This window comes from Saccopteryx leptura, chromosome 2 (genome assembly GCF_036850995.1).
Source record: "Saccopteryx leptura isolate mSacLep1 chromosome 2, mSacLep1_pri_phased_curated, whole genome shotgun sequence".
Lineage (NCBI taxonomy): Eukaryota > Metazoa > Chordata > Mammalia > Chiroptera > Emballonuridae > Saccopteryx > Saccopteryx leptura.
Window position 1 is genome coordinate 101,044,983 of NC_089504.1, and position 6,541 is coordinate 101,051,523.

Genomic DNA, 6,541 nt, shown 5'->3' on the forward strand with positions numbered 1-6,541 from the left:
GGCATGAGCAGAAGGCCACTGGCTCAGCTGGAACTCCCCCACCCCAGTCAAGGCATGTATGAGAAGCAATTAATGAACAACTAATATGACACAACTATGAGTTCATGCTTCTCATCTCTCTTGTCTGTCTGTCCCTATCTTTCTCTCTCACTCTGTCTGTCTGTCTCTCTCTCTTGCTCTCGCTCTCTCTCCCTCACTGAAAAAAAAAAAAAAGAAGAAGGAAAAGAAGAAGTCTTCTGAGTCTGGAGGCAGGTTGATTGGTTTTATTTTCTGAGAAAATTATCAATTCTATCTGAATTTCCAAATTTGTTGTTGTAAAATTTACGTATGAGCCTCTTGTATTGAATTCTTTCTCCCTCTTCTGCTGTGTCTGCTCTCTTCCAGACTCGGTGGAACGTGCATATTTGCAAGTGCATTTGTTGTTCGGGGGCAGGGATGGGTTATTTTTCAAGATCTGAACTTTGATTTCCTAGATCATATCTCCTGGGTCTGTCTCTCATTTATTTAATGTTTCCAAAACAACTGCATTTGTTTGTCGTCCCTTCAACATTTTCTTCAGGGTCACATTGCTGGCCTCTTTCTGCTTCATGGGTTAGATCTGGTCCAGGTTCTCTAAAATCGCATGTGGTTCTTACTCATTCATTGTAGGTTCTACATTTCCATCCCCGCGCCGCTCTGCCTTCGTGCGGTCAGCCTGGCTGTACGGTTCTGCCTTTCTTTTCACTTCTGGACATCCTGGATTTATCTTTGAAGTCCCAATCCTTTGGGGAAAAATGAAGCCATGGTCCTTCTCTTGCTAAAATAAGTTTAAATCCAAACCAACACTCTGCACAGATGAAATGATGATCACAGAGTCATCAGCCTGGGGTTGGGGCTGGTCATCATGGCGCCCAGTTCCGAGATGCACCAGGTCGGGCCCGGCAGCCCTGACAGTGGCTCCCAGACCTCAGTCAACAGCTGGATCTGCATCTGTGGAGCTGTCACAGGGCCCTAAGAGACAGGCAAGGGCGAGGAGGGTGTGAGCGGCTGTCTCTGCAAGCATAGCCTCCCACCTTCGCAGGCCAGATGGAACTGCGCCTGGTCACCTGGTCTCCTGGCCTCACGCCATGTGCTCTGGTCCTGATAGCACTGTCATGGGTTCTGAGCTGCTCTCTGTTGTTCGGGGCTGCTGACCCTCCCCAGAGCACTGCCCAGAACCCAGGATTCACAGACCACTGCCGGCATAGGCAATGCACGGTGGATCTAGGCGCTAACCAGTGTTTTATGAGAAACACAATCAGACTGACTTCTCTCCCATGCCCACTGGTCTTTGCAGCCTGACGCCTCCTACACTCCACAATTTATGACCCCCTTTCCGTCATCTCTCCCATTGATCACAGAGGTCAGGCTACCATTAGCCCTTTCTTTAGTTTCACTCTGGAGGGGGCTCCTGGGTGGCCTTCGTATGTCTTAATGCCCAGACTGCCCTGTAGGTCTGAAAGCCACCCAGAGCATAACCTTTGGGCCCAGTTCCCACCCACTGCCCCCTCCACACCCATCTGTCTCGCAAGCCCTAACAGCCTATCAGATTTTACAGGCTGTTTTTCACTCTGCTCGGTATCTGTTGGCCCAGGCTGCTGAGCAGTTTTACACAGCTGCGCCCCCAGGCCAGCAGCCGGCAGCTTCCTATCCATGTGCAAGAAACTTGGCCTCATTCACTGTTCTCTTGAGTCGCTCCATTCGAGTTTCTCAAACTTACTGGGTCAGCCCTGCAGTGTCAGCAGACAGCCGAGCAAGAGGCCCAGCACCCTGGGCCCTGCGATAGCTTTTGCATAACTGGGACTGGAACCCTCAGACCCGAGCCGGCCAGAGAAACTGGAGACTTTTTTTTTTGCAACAGGTGGAATGACAACTATGGCTGTCAGGAAACTCATTACAAGTAATTCATGAGCTGCATCTGGTGGCACCTGGACCTTTTAATGTGAGGACATCTGACAGCTGCTGGCATCAGTTTCGGCCCAGGTTTCTGCAACACGCCATCCCACGGAGGCCAGGCCACATAATGTGTCTGTCCTGTCGGGAGCTCACAGGGCCGGCAGCAGCCTGGGCACCATGACTGCTGGGGGTCCACGATGCCCAGGGGGAAAGGAGTTACCACCAAAAACCTGAGGCACACAATAATTCCATTTTCATTTACGCCCCGTGTTCATAGCAACGCTGTTCACAATAGCCAAGTGGTGGGAGCCACCCAATACACACCTGTGGATGAAAGAATCAACAGAATGTGGTCTACGCATGCAACGGAATCATATTCAGCTTTAAAACAGAAAGAAGTTCTGACCCGTGCCACAGCACAAATTAACCTTGAGGACATCATGCTAAATGAAATAAGCCAGACACACAAGGACACACACTGTATGATTCCACTTAAGTGGAGTCGGTGGAGTGATCAAGTTCACTGATACAGAAAATAAAAGATTATCAGGTGCTGGGGGCTGGGGGAGTCAGAAAATGGGGATTATTATTTAATGGAGACAGTTTCGGCTTTATAAGATAAAAAGTTTTGGATATGTGTTTCACAATACTGTGAATGTACTCAACACAACCAAACTGTGTGCTTAACCATGGTTGAGATGATAAATTTTGTTATAAGAAGGCATAGCTAGTTGACTGCATATATGTTTGCCTTCAACAATGCCTGGGATCCACTGGGTCTCAGAATTAAAACTGCCTAACTGCCTCCTCTCAGGATCCCTTGGTAAATGCAGGTACCCCGAAATACTGTTCTCCCAGGTGGTGGTCCCACAGCACAGGTGAGGGGCCAGGGCGCCCGCCAGCCTGGCCCAGATGGGCTGTGGGCCTTCAGCACATAGCCCAAGTCTCTGCCGCTGCACCCTCACAGGGCAGGGCTGGAGCAATGTATCGCTAAGGTCCCTCTGTGCCCCGTCTTTCTCAGGGACGTGACAGCAATAATTGTAGGAAGGTCGAGGCTTCTGATGGGTGCCACCAAAGGCAGGGGAGACCACCAAATTCTACATCCAGTCACTCACTACAGTGGCCCCAAGATGTGGCAAGAGGCCAATAGTCACCTCCTTCCTCTAAAGTGGTGAGTCAATAAGGTGAGGGAATAAATAAGCATATAAATAAATGAAGAGGTGAGTCAAGCCCACCAAACCAAGTGGCTGCAGTAGCTGCCAGGTGAGAACAGGGCAGCAGATCTGGAGGAAGAGGGACATGGTCAGTCTCCTCCTCACTATTCTTCTCGGCAGGGACCCTGGAGATAGGCCGGCCTGTGCTGTGGTCATCCATTTGGTCAACAAACCCCCTCAAAATATGTCTGAATACCACCACCACATTGACTTCACTCACAAATCTGCCACTTGGGGAGGGCTCCATGGCAACAGCTTAGGTCGACTGGGAGGCCAGGGCATCCGGAGGATAACTGGCTGGCACGGGGCAGTGTTGCCAACCGTCAGCTGCAGAGGCATCTCCTGGGACGGCCCTGAGGGTTGGGGAGAAGGTGTTGCCATTTCCAGCCCAGCCTCGGAGCCTCAGTTCGCCCTGTCCTTTCCATCACGAAAGCTGGCCACCTTTGTGAGAAGGAACAGTACACTCCTCCAGATGGCAAGAGTGTCCCAGGGTTTGCCAGCAGGTTGAGAAAACTTGCACAATTGCACAGTCCCTCAGTCCCCACCATGAGCTAGTCTCTCTGTGCCTCTGTTTCCCCGTTGTGAGGATTGCATGGGTCACATGGGTGAACCTCCTAGCACAAAGCTTACCTATTGGTGGATATTTATTATTGATCACGCAACTCTGGAGAAAGAGAAGATGGTTAATACTGCTCTATTGCAAAACAGATTCTGAGAGCCCTTTGAGTCCACTAAGCTAATTAGGGGAAAGGAGCCAACCAGAAAATAGTCTCTTAACCCACTTTAAGGAGTTTCCTGAACTTCCCTGAAAGCAAACAAAGGCTTGGTTGTTTATGTCAAGGGAACCGTTGCCAAGAGGAACCCCAGGGGCAAGAAGCTGTGAAGCTGGGGGGAGCCAGGCTGTAACCCCCGAGGGGAGGGAAGGAGGCAGGAAGTCTGTTGGAAGACATTGGGAAATGCAGACAGAGCCAAGGAACAAGGACTCCGGGAAGGAATCAACTTTTTTCAACCTAGAAGGTCTTGTGAATTGTTTGCACACCAGACAATGCCCCCCCCCCATGAGAATTTGGGGAGAGCCAGAGAGTGAGCTCCAACCCTAGACCAGGGATCTAGGACAGAAGCCAGCCCCGGTCCAGGCACTTCAATTCAGGCTGCCTCTCTGCCCCTCTGTCGTCACAATGCCAACATCGCTTCTCACAGGCCAAGGAGTTATTCTGGGGATCACCGGGACAGCTTTTTCCCCCACAATATAGTCTGCAAGCCTACAGTATGGCCACCACCCTGTCCTCAGGAAAACACAGAAAGGCAGCATGGCACCATGTTCCAGACACACCTGAGAGGAGACCTGCCTGCCCCGTGCTCCAGAGTGGGACCTCAGGAGCGGGCTCAGGCCCCACCTCCAGCAGAAGCACAGCCCTGCCCTGTGCTCCAGAGTGGGACCTCAGGGGCAGGCTCGGACCCCACCTCCAGCAGAAGCACAGCCTTGCCCCGTGCTCCAGAGTGGGACCTCAGGGGCGGGCTCGGGCCCCACCTCCAGCAGAAGCACAGCCTTGCCCCGTGCTCCAGAATGGGCCCTCAGGGGCGGGCTCGGGCCCCACCTCCAGCAGAAGCACAGCCTTGCCCCTCTGGGTTTGGGAGGTCAGGTAGCACTACAGGTCAGTGCCCTGTGGTAGCACTACCAGGTGACTTATCCCAAGGTCCCAGTGTCCCTGAAATACCTCTCCCCTTGTCAGTCACTGAACCGTCACCTTGGCTGAAAGCGAATGTTGGAGAGGGGCCAGTCACCTGGAGCAAAGTGAGGCAAGCCTGGCTGGGTGGCGAACACGCTCTTCTGACTTTTCCGTGTGAAAAAACTTACATTTCCCACAAAGCGTTCCCATGGTACTTCCCTGGGGCACTGCCCTGCCCCTGGAGGCTGTCATAAGTCCAAGTCTGGAGCCCACCTCTCAGGCTCTGGGGGAAGAAGGAAGAGTTAGCAGCTTGCTCTCTGGGCAGATTTAAACCATCCAGCTGTGTGGTGGGGAAGGTCTTTTCACAGAGGGTCTCCACAGTATCTCCTCCCAGAGCTCTTCCTACTGTGATCTCACCACCCAACCCTCCGGGGGCTCATGCCCTTCCCCCGCCCAGGGCACACCTCCAGGCCCTCTTCCACATGAGCTCGGTGGGCTGCCACCCAGGCTCCGAGCCCTCTCTGGCTCACTGGCTCATGACTGCTCTAAGGACACAGCCACCCTGCTGTGAGGAAGCCCAGGACATGACAGGGACAGGGAGGAGCTTCTGAGCCATGACCATGGCTGGGAGCCCAGCTCCTGGCCATCTGGGAGGTAAAGTCCCCCAGCTGCTATTATTGGCCTAGGGAAGCTCTGTTACTTGAAATAAAAAGGGCCGAAGGAACCGAGGCTTCCTGCCTCAGAGACTCCAAAGAGGGGTCCAGTGGGGCCTCCTCCCGGCCTTGGCCCTGTCCTAAGCAGCGACTAAAGATGGCTCCCAGTGATTTCCACATGCTAGGGTTGTACCTCTTTCCATGGGCGCATGTGTGTGCACATATGTGTATATGTGTACATGTCTAGATGTGTGTGCATGTGTGTAGGTATCCACATGTGTGTGTGTCGGATGCATGTGTAAATGTCATGGGTTTTTAGTGTGTGTGTGTATGTACATGAGTGTGTGTATGTATCAGTATGTATATGGGTATGTATATGTGTAAGGCTGTGTGCTTGTGCTTATGTATGAGTGAGTTTGTGAGTATGTATGCATGTGCCTATTTGTGTATGTGCAAGTGTATGTGTGCTCATATATGTGTATGTATATGAGCGTGTATGTGTACATGTGTCTGTGCGCATGCAGGTGTTTTTGTACCATGTGCATATGTACATGCATGGCTATGTAAGCACAAGCTGTACTTAGTGACCTATTTCTAATGAGTCAGATGTGACGAAGATGATAGGACGCCATTTCCAAGACCGAGCTGTGAAGGCTGTGCCGTCAGTCTTGCTCTCACTCTAGAGAGAGTGAACAAGCTGTCCTGACAAGGACCAAGGCCTCAGCCCAGCAGCTGGGAGGAGCCGGTCACCCACAGCTGTGCGAGTGAGCCAGAGGCCATCCCTCCCCCGGAGCTCACGAGACCCGCCGGCTCACACCGGCCTTGCAGTCTGTAAGAAACCCTGAGGCGGGGACCCTGGCACGCTTGGCCCAGACTCCTGACTCAGAAACGGAGCTAATAAGTGTTATTGTTTTAAGACACAAAGTTTTAAATTAATGTATTATATAACAAGAGATAATTAAGAAGAATTTTAGTTTCTGTGTAACGCTGCTACGAGGGACGCCCAGGAACACAGAGGTGGGCGGAGCCTGGGTCGTGGGTGAACGCAGGATGCACGTGCAGGCACCGGGCGGAGAGAGCCTGCACGGCC

At 52.2% G+C, this 6,541-nt stretch overlaps 1 long non-coding RNA gene across 1 annotated transcript; it reads right to left on the reverse strand.

Moving 5' to 3' along the window:
* Positions 1 to 272: 272 nt before the first annotated feature.
* On the reverse strand, positions 273 to 5,356 carry LOC136393067 (uncharacterized). Its single transcript, XR_010749027.1, has 3 exons — positions 5,263 to 5,356; positions 4,987 to 5,081; positions 273 to 990 (listed from the first exon to the last, which is right to left on the reverse strand). It is a non-coding gene; the product is annotated as an uncharacterized lncRNA (long non-coding RNA).
* Positions 5,357 to 6,541: the final 1,185 nt, after the last annotated feature.